The sequence below is a fragment of the Lichenostomus cassidix genome, chromosome 8, assembly GCF_008360975.1.
Source record: "Lichenostomus cassidix isolate B80296 chromosome 8, HeHo_3.0, whole genome shotgun sequence".
Lineage (NCBI taxonomy): Eukaryota > Metazoa > Chordata > Aves > Passeriformes > Meliphagidae > Lichenostomus > Lichenostomus cassidix.
The window spans coordinates 988697-1002287 of record NC_139489.1 but is presented as its reverse complement, the minus strand read 5'-3'; the positions used below and the strand labels follow the sequence as shown (position 1 = coordinate 1002287).

At 43.8% G+C, this 13591-nt stretch overlaps 1 long non-coding RNA gene across 1 annotated transcript; it reads right to left on the bottom strand.

Moving 5' to 3' along the window:
- Positions 1 to 7054: 7054 nt before the first annotated feature.
- LOC146433596 (uncharacterized) lies at positions 7055 to 11886 on the bottom strand. The gene is made up of 2 exons (XR_014853646.1): positions 11063 to 11886; positions 7055 to 8853 (listed from the first exon to the last, which is right to left on the bottom strand). It is a non-coding gene; the product is annotated as an uncharacterized LOC146433596 (long non-coding RNA).
- Between the last annotated feature and the right edge of the window lie 1705 nt (positions 11887 to 13591).

The following is a 13591-nucleotide window of genomic DNA, read 5'->3' as shown; positions in this document are numbered from 1 at the left end:
GGAAAAGGGTGGTTTATGTCATTTCCAGCACACAGATGATGGGCAACATTTTCTGTTTGTTAGAAAAGCCTTTTCCATGTTTGCAAAGACACTCCAATGTAAAATTTAAGTGCCTCACACATCAAAACCAGTGTGGAGGGTTGAGATTGGTGAGCAGACAGGGATTTACACCTCGTAATGCCTACTGCTGCTGGGAGTAGGAAGAAAACCCACAGGTCTGCAGTGTTCCAGCTGACAGCCTCACTCCAGAGTGTAAATCCTTGGAGTGATTTCCAAGGCAAACAATCATCACTGATTAAGAAGGAGGAAAGCTGAGTTTTGCTACTGTTCCTACATCTGGGAACTCAGAGATGGACTTAATATTTCAGAGAATCACAGATTAATTGAGGCTGGCAAATACCTCCAAGACCATTGAATCCAAGCCGTGACCACCAGAGCAGCACTGGGTGGGTGACACTGTCCAGCTCAGGTCCTTCAGAGCCACTGTCTCCACTCAGCTGTCCTAGGCTTCCTCAGTGAGGAACTGGGAAAGAAAAGCCACAATTTGTGGGTTCATGGAGTCATTCTCATCTGAAAAAGAGGGAGAGAACAGTCCTACATAACTCTCCTGATGGCTTTTCTCTAATATGTTGTCAATCAGGTGACAAAACTTTCCTCACATAAGGTGAAACTTCAGTGGAATCACAGAAGGGTTTAGGTTAAAAAATCTCTGAGACCATCGAGTCCAGCAGTTCCCCCAGCACTGCCCCATGTCCCCAAGTGCCACAAATCTATACACAGTGAATCAAGGCTTCAATCTGTCAGACAGAGCTGAGCTGCTGATTTGACAGAGCACATTTCAGCCTGTCAGGCTGAGAGTGCAGACTTGTGATATCCTGAAGGAGGGGGCCAATAACAGCGCATTAAAATAATTTATTGAGCACTGTTTGAACTGGATTTTTGAGTTTTATTTATAGTCTTTATAATTACCATGTGGTTAAAAGGCTCAAGCCCTCCAAAGCTGTGGATGTCTTTGATTTGAGTCTGCCAAGATGTCTTTTTCAATCATCAACAGTCAGGCAGAGTTCCTGCAATGGGATATCTGACAAGTCTAGGGAGGATTCATCATTACTCTATCGCTAAATTCCCAAGTTCTCCCATCCAAACCTCCTCCATAACAAAATGATCATCTGGCAGGGAGAGCAGCTCTGCTTGAATCCTTCAGTTTGATTGAGCAATCATCTGGAGGCCCATAAGCTTTGTCTCATCAAAACCCCTCCTAGCACTTCCCCCTCCTCCCAGGAGTCCCTCTCACCTCCACAAAATCCATTTATAAACAGCCAGGTCTCCCAGCAGGCACATGGAATATCAGGATGGCTTCAGGCATCCATCTGGGCTGAAATCTGCCTTTCCCTGGAGTGTGACCTCCTCAAAAGCAAGCAAACAAAGTTGTTATTACTCACAGATATGGGCATTTTAATATTTAAAGTGGTGCCCAGCATCCTATCTTAGCACAGAAAGGTCAGCAAAAGTAAAACCTGAATTGCACAACTGTTTATAGCAAAATCATGGTTCAATCACTCCTATCTGTTCAGAATACAAAGACTGAATTCCATTTCTCTATTAAGCCTTTATATTTCTATTAATCCAACCCATTCGAAATTTAGCACTGAAGACCAAACTAGCAGATGTTAAATTACAAAAAACAAAAAAAAATTGAAACAAAGCCATTTCTTCATATTCCCAGGATAAGTTAACTCCAGGGGGCTCAGTGTGCTGGTGGGACCTGGTTTAGAATTAGAGCACCAAGCAAGAGGTTCTAATTCAATTTTAGTGAAGGCTGATGTCAGTTAATTAATGGCAGAAATTTAATCCAGTTCCAGTGCTGTTTTCAGATGAAAAGGTGACTGATGTGAACCTGCTTTGTCATTTTATTCTTCTGTTATGAACCATAATGAGTATTTTGTAGGTGGCTGTTTTGGATTTGGTAAAAAACAAACTACAATTCTCAGTTTCTGCGCTGGGTGTACACCCAGAGTTTTCAGTTCATGCAATCTGAAGCCTTGAAAGTCTAGAGAAATTAGAAATTTCAAGTTCAACCAAAACAAAACATGCCCAAAATGCCACCTAACCCCAAACATAAAGCATGGGTTAGGTTTTAGGATCTCCTAGAAAGAGAAATCTGTTTTGGAACAGTCGCAAAGGGCTATGGCCAAAACTATCCTGTAATAGTTATGAGCTGTAATTTGACATTTTAGGTACACTTTCCTCTTGCCAAGCAATATCATATTTTGGCTCTTGGAGGAGAAAATAAAGAGATGGATCTGTCCAGGATGAGTAATTTAGTACAATGTAATCAAGGCAAGCTGCCCCACAGACTGAGGACTGAATTAAAATTAGCAAGTCAGGGTTTTTGTCCTCTTAAATAAAAGTGTGTGTATTAAACAGGAAAAAAATTAGAAAGAAAAATGGTTTTCTCATTATACTTATTTTCCAGCTGAGCCCAAGTGCAGACTTGTACTCCAAGAGCAGCTGGTTTGAGGTGGGGTGGCTAAAGCAGCTCTTGCTGTGAGCTGTGCTCCCTGGAGGTTTCCATCCCTGGAGACACATCCCAGCCAGGGAAGCTCCTGCTCCTCCTGTCCCCATTCCCCACCCAGCACAGCCCCTGAATTCCCTGATTTCAGACTCCATCAGGTGCTGGGCTGTGCCTGGAGCTGGCCAGGAGGCAGATCCCAAACCTCGAGGGGGTGATCCCTGGCAGCAGAGAGCAGCTGGCAGCTGGCACAGATAAATCCACCTGTAATTAGGAATTCCTGCAGCTCTGTGTCCCTGGGCAGGGAAGTGCCCTGGAGCTGGAGCAGTAAATTGCTGTCTCTGACTGTTCCAGCATCATTTCCCTGAGCTGTGACACCAGTGGTGAAAGGACTCTGCATTTGAGGATCTTGCCATGCTCATTTTACTGAGTGTGAAACAGGCAGAGGGCCCATTTAGGGGGCAATAATCAGTGGTGTCCAGGCAGGGATTCCTGTTCTTATCTAGCAGTTTGGGTGATTGCTGAGCCCTCAGCCCCACTGCCAGCTCTGCACCTCCCAGCTCCCTCTTTAGGGGTTTTTTCCAAGCTGAACAATTCCATGTTTTTGGTGCAAACCCACCCAGAGCAGCTGTAAGGTCACTTCCTGTCACACTCCCAAGGAGGGATTCACCAGAGCTCAGCGTTCTGTGAGTTCTCTGCTCTGACTGCAGGAGGAAATGACCCAGATAGTTTTTATTATTGGCTTCTCTCACATTCTGGGTTTTAGAATTTGAATAATTTCCTTGGTTTGCTGTCAGGAATTTCTTTAAAGGCAAAGGAATCGGGGTAAATGTGTGTTGTAAACTCTGATGTGGATTTTTTATTATTTAAGTGCTCATTCAGCTTTCTCAGAACACAGACCTGCCAATGTATTTGTTAAACACACTATTATTTTTAAAAAATCTTATGGTATATTAAAAATGCGTCAATGTAAGCAAAAGAAGACAACAAATGAAACAATACATTTCAATATTTAAATGAACTTGTACCACAATTGAGCTAATATTTCCCCAATTATACCACATGCTGATGCAAATCACTGTATTTTTTCTCAATAAATCTAATTTCAGATTGATTTTCTGGCCTTGTGTGCTGCTGTCACTTCCAATTTTTATCCAAGTGTTTTTACCAATTCAAGCAATGGAAAACAAGGAGCTGAAAAGTGTGAAAAAAGCAAACTCTGTTGTTTAACTCTAGCACTGCTCGTGGTTTAAGGGAATGAATGGATTTCTAGAGAGAACTCTACTCTCACAACAGCCAAAAATTGTGCCCATCTCATGTCAATGATTATATTTTCATCTATTTTCAGGGGATCTGATTCTGCAATAACAATAAACCCTGGTTAAAAGGACAAGGCAGAGTGTGGCAGAGTTAAGCTGCATTTCCTCTTAAGGCAAAAGAGAAACCTGGAATCATTGTCCTGGAATGCACCGAAACCTCTCAGCAGAGCTCCTGAAATATTCATGAGCATTAAGGAAGCAGCAAACTTTTGGGGAGTGTGCTGTTTAGCTGGAACTTGCTATATGCTGCCGTGCTCCGAGCTCTAAAATTACCAAGGGAAGGCTTTTTGCAGAAAGTAAATGAAGTAGCAGAGACTTGGGAATTTTATCTCCAGGCTGCCACAGACCACACAATGCTGAATAATTCAGCTCCTCAATTACTCATCCTAACTTGGAAGATTCTTGTGTGTTTGCTGGTGTAGATCAGTGGGGAGCTCAGAATTTTAAGATTAGATTTACTAAGTGTGTAAATTCTTAGGAAACAGTAGAGGAAACACCAAACTGCCATTTACCAGTTGAATTTACATTAAGTGAATGACTAAATCTACATTCACCAGCTGATTTACATGAACTTCCCAAACTTCTGCATTTGTGTTCCTTTTGGAAAGTTCAGAGGCAGACATTTTTCGAAGGAGGAAGGAGGGGAAAAAGGAAGGAGAAGGAGGAAAAAGGAACTTCAGCTGCAGGTATGGAATACACAACAGTGCAGATGTTCCTGTCACCACTTCCCATCCCTTCCCTGGCTGGGTGTGGATCTGGGGATTGGATTCTGGGGATTTGGATTTCTGGATTGGATTCTGGGGCTCCGTGACTGTGGTGAGGCAAGTCAGGATCCTCCTCTAGTGTGGATTAGTCATATTGAAGGGGGTTTAGGAGCATGGAAACAACAACTTCACACGAAATGCTGGGAATCAGAGAGCACTGCTGAAGTGTTTATGTGTTTCACAAAGACATAAATATTTGGAGAACAGCAAAGGACAGGACTTGGCCTGGGCAGACTGAAAGCATTTACCTGATTAGTTGGCCCCAGTTCCAAAGACTTTTCCTTGGCAGCAGCCCCAGCTCTCCCCAGCCCTGGGCACAGGAGTGATGCTTGCTCCGTGCTTGTGAAGCTGTTTGTGGTGCTGTGCAGGGAAACCAAGGCACGCTGCAGGGAAAGAGAGAGGGGAAAAGGGATGGAGGAAAATTGTTTCCAGGTGGAGCCTCAGACTGTCTCGCATTCCCGGGCTGGGTTGCCTCAGGCAGAACTCAGACAGCATTTTGTCCTGTCTCCACACAGCACAGACTGAGGAGCAATCTGGCTGGGAGAGCCTTTTTTTTTGGTTGGAATGGGGATGTGGATTTTTGCTTTTCCAGCTGGATTGATTTCCCATCCGGTTCATCAAGAGGCTGTGTGAATTCTTGTACAAGCAGGGGGAAAGGGATGAGGAATTCATCCCTGTTAGGAATGCACAGGGAAGAGCTGGGTGTTGGTGTTTTGGTGCTTCTGGCCTGATCCACAGCACAGCCACACAGGAGTCAGGCATCCCTGCTACTTCTCTGTGTACTTGGAGATTAAATCCAGGAGAAACTGCAGGAGGACAGGAGCACAACCTGTTCTGAAGCAGCAGGAAGCGTTTCCCAGCGCAGGACTATTTCTGGCAACACTCTCCCAGCTATTGATCACAAGTCTGATGTTGTGAATAACACTCTGATCTGGAGTCTGTCTGGAACTGCTATTTTTATAGGTGTAGGCACTCATTTTGGATGCAGATATTTTGGAAAACAGCCAAGTTTCCCACACTGTGCTTAATAAAATTATTTGGATATAAAATAATGGCAAGTTGTATTTTCTGAGAGCTTCTTACTGCCTCAGAGTGTTTGGCTGGTTAGAACATTTAATGAGAGGTGTTTGGTAGAGGGGTGGGACAAGATCATTAAGGTCCCATCCAGCCCAAACCATTCCAGGATTCTGTAATCCTATGAATCTGGGATTTGGAGATTTGTTCACATTTTAAGGTATCTATTTCCAAAATTGTATTTCATTGCTATTTTGCCATTCTGCACCTTTGTTTTCAATCTCTCTTTGGTTTGCAAGGCCAGTTCAGGGCCATGTCAACCCCAGGCTGTGCAGAACAAGCATTTATCACACAGCCCCTCGTGCCAGGATAACACAAGGCTGGGAATAAGCAGTTGGAAGTGGTAAAGGTTCTGTGCCTTAAGCCACTGCTGCCTCTGAAAAATGTTTCATGAAACACAACCTGGGAGGAGGGAGGTGGAAAAATGAGATGGGGGTGAGGTGAATGGCATGAGGGGAAGAGATTTTTAAATCAGCATTGCCACTGGAAAAATCCCTTTTTATGCATTTCTGATGTATTTGCCATATCCTCAGGCTTCCAAAAATTGGCTGGGAAGAGCTGAACAGGCCTATTGTCTATTCAGTATTTTTCATGCTTCTGTGATTCTCTGAGCTTATGCATAGTGTACATGCACACATTAAAATCTCTTATTTTAGTTATTTTTTCTTTTCTTGTATTCCTACCAGTGAGGACTTGCTGGAGACTAAGCAGGCATTGTTTAAACACTTCCCCTGCAGCTCCACTGGGATGCTTCAATCTGTCTTGCTTAAGAGAAAAAGAAAGATTAATCATTCTTGTTTTGTGTTTTTTTAATTCTGAATGCTTGATTCTGACAGGGAAAGCAATTTGTGTGCCTTAGCTGTGATGCAGACACTTTCCTCTTGTTGTTTGAGTCATACCACCTCATTTTATCCAAGTTTTTCGAAATAACTCTCTGAAAGGTCAATCTTAGTTTAGTAATTGGGATTTGGGGGGTTTGGTAGGAGCAGTCTAGTTCCAAATAACGAACATGGACGTGTTATTCAAGGAAGGAAAAACACCTCCCCCATTTCTCCGGATACCAGAGTGAAGGTGAGACTGTCTGCTCACCTGTTTATCCTTCTGGAGAGGTGAGGAATGAGCAGAACGTGCCTGAATTCCATCTGCACAGGAGAGCTGAGCTGGGGGGAATAATTGACTGCAGATACAGACTGACAATAAATTAGCACACCCCCAAGAGTCTGGAAGGAACAGAGGAGGAGCTGTGAGTCATTCCTGAGTCATAGAGCCTCCCTGGATTTATCCTGGGATGAGGTACTGCACGCACCACTCCTTGATCTGGTCTGCCTCGAAAGGACAACCCTGAAAATAATTGTGGAAAAATAAATGCTAGCAGCAATCATTCCTTGGCAGCAGCAGGCTTTATTATGTTTTGTAAGAGCCTCCCTGTATCAGGGCAGTGTTTTGATAAGGAATGGTGGAAAAGATGCAGAGCAGGTTGGTTTGGCTGCTCAGGCAGGCTGCAGTCAGGGGCTGTCCTATCACCCCTCTCAGCCCTTGGCACTTGTGGGGCTGTTTTGGAAGGGTTTGGGAGATCTCTCATAGATCCCTGCTTTGTTCAACAGGCAACACGTACTTAGCTTTTTTCCCTCCTCTTTTTCTGTAAAGGTTGTGGCAGCTGAGAGCATTTTCCCTGCTCAGCACTGTTTGATGCCTGAGGCCACATGGATGTCCCAGCTCTGGTGTGCTCAGCTCCCTTTCCTGAGGGCAGAGGGATTGAGGAGCACAAACAAAATATCCTGCAATCAATAGGATATTTTTTTCTTTTTTGCAATCAAAACCAGCTGGTTTTGCACTGGGTGGGAACCACCCCTGGAGAATACCAATTGCACCAGGAGCTTTCTCAGTCCAGGAAGGCTCACAGAAGGGATTGGTGCCTGTCCTGAATTCCTTGTTCCAGGAGCAGAGGTATCTGGAAAGCCCTGCAGGCTCCTGTGCCTGGGGCTTCACTGTACTCCGGTGTGGTTCTGCTTCCACTCTTTTATTCCGAGGATAGCACTCATCAAACTTTTCGGTGAGCTGATAAAATTCCCTATCTGCCAAGGAGCTCTCAGCTGTGCCAGATAAAAACTGTGTTTTCTGCTTGGTTTGCAGCTGGAGGGGCCCAACAAGCATTAGAACACATGATAAGCTTCAGGAATGCATGGAGGAGGAGGAGCAGTTCCTCCCTCAGTAAGGATCTATCAGATCAGATTGCTCCATCTCTGTAACTTCACCCTGAGCCTCCCACCTTGTTCCAAATTTGAACTGGCACCAGGTGAATTAAAACTGAACAGGCTTTCAGACTCAGGGAGGGAGCAGCAAGTCAAAACAACCCCAGAAACTCAGCTGAGGGTGCAAATGGTCCAGGAGAGCTCTGATTTCTCCTTGTCTAACAGACCTCTTTGGGCTCATTAGATCTCTTTCCTTGTGAATGTTTCATGAATCTCAAATACATTTAATGTACCTATCTTGGCAGGGGTCTGTTTCAATGACAGTTCTGTTTTAAAGATGATGAATGTCCACTGCAAAAATTCGTTTACCTTCTTCCTGTTGACTGAGCGAGGTATTGATAAGAGCCAGAAGATGAAGCCTTCAGAACAAAGTATCATAAGCTTTAAAAATGTTTGTAAATAAATGAATTTCGCTATTCCTGTTTCTTTTGCACTCATTAAATACGGTATAAATGAGAGGTTTGGGTTAAAGATTAGTGCTGAGTTAAAGGTTTAATTAATTGTAGTAGACACTGTGCAGAACTATTCAGTGTCACCAGTGGTGAATGGGCTGTCAGTGAATTCTCCCAGCCCTGATGCTGAGACGTAAATGCCTCCATTTATTCCAAAATACCTCCATTCTCATTCTGCCTCCGACAATTTGGCAATTCCAAAAAATATAACAAAAGCTGGGAAAGTGAGGTATCCTGAGCTTGGCTGGAGAGAGGGAGCAGCACCTGAGCGAGCCGGTGAGGCCAATCGGTGTCCTGGGAGCTGCCAGCCCTGCTCCCCTCGGGCAGTGTCCCCAGCACCAGCCGCGCCCGGGGAAGAAAGAGCAGGCAGGAATTCGCAGCATTCCCGCTCGAATTAATCCCCGGCGGTCCCGCTGCGCCTCAATGAGCTGGGCTGGCATTCGGAGCTCCGCTGGGGAGAGCTGCTGATTCCTTGAGCTCCTGGGGACAAGTGGTACAGAGAGCAAGGAGGGGAGGCCGTGGGTCGTGGCACAGAGCCCTCCCTCTGTCCCACTGCTGTCCTTGTACCACCGGTGGGCTCCGGAGGAACAGGGAAGTGCCAGGGAATGAAGCCCTGTGGCTGCTCCAGCCACCCCAAACCCTCCTTCCTTGCTCCCTCCTTTCCAGGCTGGACAATAATTAAATATCAAATTACAATGTGCTTTTAAAAATTAGAGCAAATGTAGGAGGAGCAATGGGGAGGCTCTGGAGATGTTAAATTTCCTAGAAACTCATCCCAGACTAGGAAAGTCACTCAGGGATCTGACTGACTATCTCAAGACTACTTGAAAATGTGCATGGAAATTCTAAGTCTAATTATTCAGGGAATTACATGATTATTCAAGGCCAGGTTGGATGGAGCTTGGAGCAACCTGGTCTATGGAAGGTGTCCCTGCCCATGGAACTGGATGAGCTTTAAGTTCCCTTCCAACCTAAACTATTCCAGAATTCTATTCCATGATTCTGTGAAGATGTTCATGCTGAAATGTAGCATGGTAACTCTGAGAATATTTACAAATTACAGTTATAAGTATAAATGTAATAAACAGAAAGAAAACAGCAACTGGCTTCTGTTGCAATTATAAATAGGAAACAGTTCTGAATTTTGCCCTGAAAAATTCACAGCAAACTCATTGTGATCCAGTCAGACAGACCAGAGGAAATTTGATGGCCTCTTTTATGCACTAGTGAGGCAGAGAGCTGCAGTCAGTGAGCCCAGCTCAAAGAGATTTGGAATCAAAAGATCTCTCCAGTGCCTTAGGGGTTCCAGTTTCTGAGGAGGTTTTATCCAGGGCTGGACTGAAGGGGTTTGAAAAATCCCAGCCCTCCCTCCCAGCCCAGCTGAAGGGCTCCCTGCAGTGCCGGCGCCTGCAGTCCTTGAGCAAATGTTTCTCCCTCACAGCTCAATTAAACCAAGGCTAGCAGAGGGAAGATGATCCAAGTACCCTGGAGAGGAGAGGTAACCCACGGGGGGCTGGAGAATTCAAACCCTCCCACCAATCCTTTAAAATGTAGCTTAGCACTTCCCAGGGTGCTGTGACTCTGATTGCAATTTTTCACTCTTCTCCTGGCATCATTAATTGTTCAGTGTTTCATACCACAGACATAATTTTTGGTGCACCAAACGTAGCTAAATATGTTACCAATAACTAAAATTATTATTAATATTGCAAGGGAGTACATGCAATATTAATCATAATTTTAGTTATTGGTAACATATTTAGGATCAAGGATGACACAATTCCAGCCTGAAGAGGCAACAGAATTTTCACAAAATTCTAACAACTATTAATTTTAATCATGATTCCATTTGAGCTGTAAATATTCACATAAGGGTGACCAGCAGGAGTAAAATAAGCTACTTGATGTGTAAATCCATGGATTCTTAGAGACTGCAGGGTTGTAGCCTTGATGTTTGCAGAGGCTGAGAGGCTGAAGTGATTTTTGGAACCCCACTTCTGTCACTGCAAAATGTGAATTCACATGGTACCAATTACTGGATCTTGGACAAAACAAGTAGCAGTGAGAAGAACCCCCTGTGGCTTTTATGAGAATAGTAAGTAGAAGTCAAGAAAACATTTCATGCCAAGTGGATCAGGAAAGGAGCAACTGGAGGAGGATTTTATGGTATCACTGCAGCGTCTTGCCTGCGATTTTATTGTATGGTAAATATTAATTTTTTTTGCTGAAACTTCGCACTACAACTCAAGGTAGAGATATTTTACAAATCATGGCAAATTTCATGGAGTTCAAAGCTCAGAAATTAGGGTTTTGTCTTCAAAAATGTGTTTTGTGATTTCAAAACAATCCAGCTTTGCTGAGGACTTTGCTGGGGCATTTGGGAGCATTTGGGAGCTGAGGACTGGAAATAGTGCATTAGGTGAACACAGAACATAAAGGGAATTTATTTCGACCACACTGAAATAAATGTTGATTTTTCTTTCTTCTGAACAAAGATTTTTTCCTTACAAATAAAAAAACCTCTAGGGAGTTGGAGAATTCATTCCAGCACACATAAATATATGAATCATATATCACTCCATGTTTTTTATCTTTTAACAGGGTGATAAAACATCTAATTTGTCTGCTGATTAGGCCTTTTTAATAGTTAAGTCTCAACACTGTAAGAACAAATGAATAAACTCTTTACCTGAATGCACACAAAGTTGGCACCCAGCACTCTGCTGCAGCTCCTCTTTGCTCCCAACAAGGCTGATGGATCCATGAGCTGAAGGATCATGGAATGGCTTGGGTTGGAAAGGACCTTAAATATCCTCCTAATTCAGGATGGCCCAGGCTGCCCAGGGGCTGCTGGCTAACAGGGTGCCCCAGCACCCACGAGGACGGTAAGACTCTTCAAGCAGACTTACTGTATCCACCAAGATCCTGGAAAAGTGCAAAAGACAGGACAGAAAATTAGTTGCAGGGCTTTTCTTCCTGGTTTTGGTACTCTATCACCCTGGCCTCTTTCTGTGGTGAGCAAATCACAGTAAATGGTATTTTTATCCTTTTATATATTACATGGTTGCAAAAATTGCTGACAGAAACTGCCAACAGGCTGCACTAATCACTATAATGCTGTTCCACTGGCAAAAATGCCTTTTTGCTTTAACCCAGACCATCTGCTTTGGGGGCTTTTAATGATGCAGCTCCTCTGGCATTTACAGAATGGAAACTTCTCTGCTGTGACCTCAGAATGGGGCTCAGTTCCAAGGGGATGTGTAGCAAGAAAGGGGGATGTTAAACTGGTGACTGGCCTGAAGGAGACAAGAGGTGCATGAGGAAGGTGTGGAGCTGCAGATTTGGGACACATTTAACCTCAATTCTTCTTTCAAGTGACACTTTCCTGAAAACAACGACGTCACATCCCCCCCAAAGGTGCTGTGAGTAACAGCAGCTCCTACAGCATCGATAGGATATTTACTCAGTGATTCACCCCCTTCCTCCAAGTGTTTATCTGCCTGCCCTGACCACATCCAGTCACCAATTACTAGCTGGGAATGGCCTTACAAACCCATGGTCAAGGCTCTCCAAACAGGCTGAGGCTTTGGTGTCAGCGCTCAGTGCCAGGGCTTTGCACAGGGGAATAAATCCATCAGCACTTTCCTGGAGTTTGCAACTGGATCTGCAGCTCCTCTCATCCGCAAAAAGCTTTTGGATTACTTCAGAAGACTCTTGGTTAGGCCTTTAAAACAGAGGGAGCAACAGATCTTCACACAGTTGTTGCATATTCAAACTGTACAGCAGCAACCACTCCGAGATTTCAGATACCTGCGCAGGTTTTGACCCATGAAAGTTATTTTTCTGCTGATTTGGGTATCACCACCAGTTATTTACATTCTCAGAATAAAATTCTGTTCTTTACAGTTCATATCAGTGCAATTTAGGAGAGACTGGCCCTGCAACAGGGAATTGTACACACGATTAATTATGTACACACTATTAGTTATGTACACATTATTAATTATGCCTTAACCAGAAGATAACTCTGCTCCTTTAAGATAATTCTTCTCTTTTTGCTCTGTGCATTTTTTGCAGGAGTAAGGCAAACCAGAGACTCACATTTTTCAGTGATGTAAGCAAAAGGACACATTGTTTGTCTTCTCCAAATCAGCTGTGTTTCCACAACTGGAGTTATTATGTAATTATTCGTGGGTTTGTCAGCTCTTTGTGGCAGCAGAATGAGAAGCAGAGAAGGCTAAACTAGAGTTAAAAGTACTGTAATCCTATGTTAAATGAAGTGAAAAAGAACTATGGCTCAGGGTTTGATGCTAATATGTATTTTTAGAGGTGTTGGAATACTGCTGCAATGAGCAAATGTGCACAAAACTTCCATGACTCAATGGATCACCCTCATCTTTTGGCACAGTTTGGGAAGACATCCCTGGCTCTCTGTCTGGGGATTCATAAAACCTCAAACCACCCAAAATACGAAACTGGAAGCATCTGATATACCCTCACTGGAAATGGCATTTACTTGCTGAGGATCAGGCTCCCAACTTCTCCTGCATTTAATCTCCCATCTTCCAACTACTTCATTTAACTCCTCATGTTCTCTTGGATCTTCCAGCAATTAAAATAAACTCCTTAATATTTCATATCAAATCCAGAGTGTCCCTCAGCACACCCGCCAGGCTCAGCTCCTCCTCTGGGATAGATGCAAACACATTAACTGAGAATTACTTTCTTATCAAATTTGTTTTGAATCAGATCTATTTTAGAATGATGTAAGTCCTGAAAAATGCTGCAGGACTGTCCAAGTCTGTTAGCACTTTTAAGTAAACAAAAAAAACCCCTGCTTTAATTTAGCCCAATTTCCAGGCCACCACGGTCAGAACCCAACTAAAAGCTCTTTGGGTATTAAAAAACAAAATCTAAATATGAAACAGCAGCTCCACAAGGAGGAGGGCTCTGTGGGAACCCTCCTGCCTTTGGTCTGACAATCCAAAAAGTGTGTTCTGGTTTCCCCCAGCATCCGGTGCACTCCAGCAAAGTTTCTAAGTTTAAACTTCACTCAGAGCTTCAGTGTTCCTTAAATGGCACAGCTCAGCTTGGCTGGCAGAGCTGCAGCTCATGGTAAAGGAAGCCACCACCACATGAACACTTTCCCTAAATGCTGCTCTATATATTCTCAATGCTCAGCTCAGGAGTGGCTAAAATAAGCTCTTAAAATAACAAC